The sequence below is a fragment of the Bison bison genome, unplaced genomic scaffold (assembly GCF_000754665.1).
Source record: "Bison bison bison isolate TAMUID 2011002044 unplaced genomic scaffold, Bison_UMD1.0 scf7180017864514, whole genome shotgun sequence".
NCBI classification, from domain to species: Eukaryota; Metazoa; Chordata; class Mammalia; order Artiodactyla; family Bovidae; genus Bison; species Bison bison.
The window spans coordinates 1,126,972-1,127,481 of NW_011495067.1; positions in this window are offsets into that span (position 1 = coordinate 1,126,972).

Genomic DNA, 510 nt, shown 5'->3' on the forward strand with positions numbered 1-510 from the left:
CTCAGATTCTAAAACTTGAATAATTCTAAACTTTGAGACATATTTAGCCTGAATTACTTCATTATAAGGGATTATGTACTTGCAATAACAACTGTGTGTGTTGATATGCAGAGTAAAAAAAAACCAATGAATACTGATTAGTAGTGCCTGGACAAAGTAGGTATGCTACAGATACTTTCCCCTCTTCCTTCACAGAAACATATCTTCTGCAAAATTACATTCACATGAGACAATTCATTTCTCTCCTTATCCCCCCAATAAAATTGTGATGACATCATTACAAAAGGGTAATTCCAGTTCAGATCTGTAAAATGTAGCAAAAGAACTATAGTCATTAATTTTAGAATGCTTCAACCACAATATTATAATTTTTAAAAACTTTATGGCTGTGTAGGACAAATTGAGAGTAGCATTGAAACATATATTAATAAGTACCATGTGTGAAATAGATAGCTAATGGGTGGTTGCTGCACATATAACACAGTGCACTCAGCTCAGTGCTCTATGACA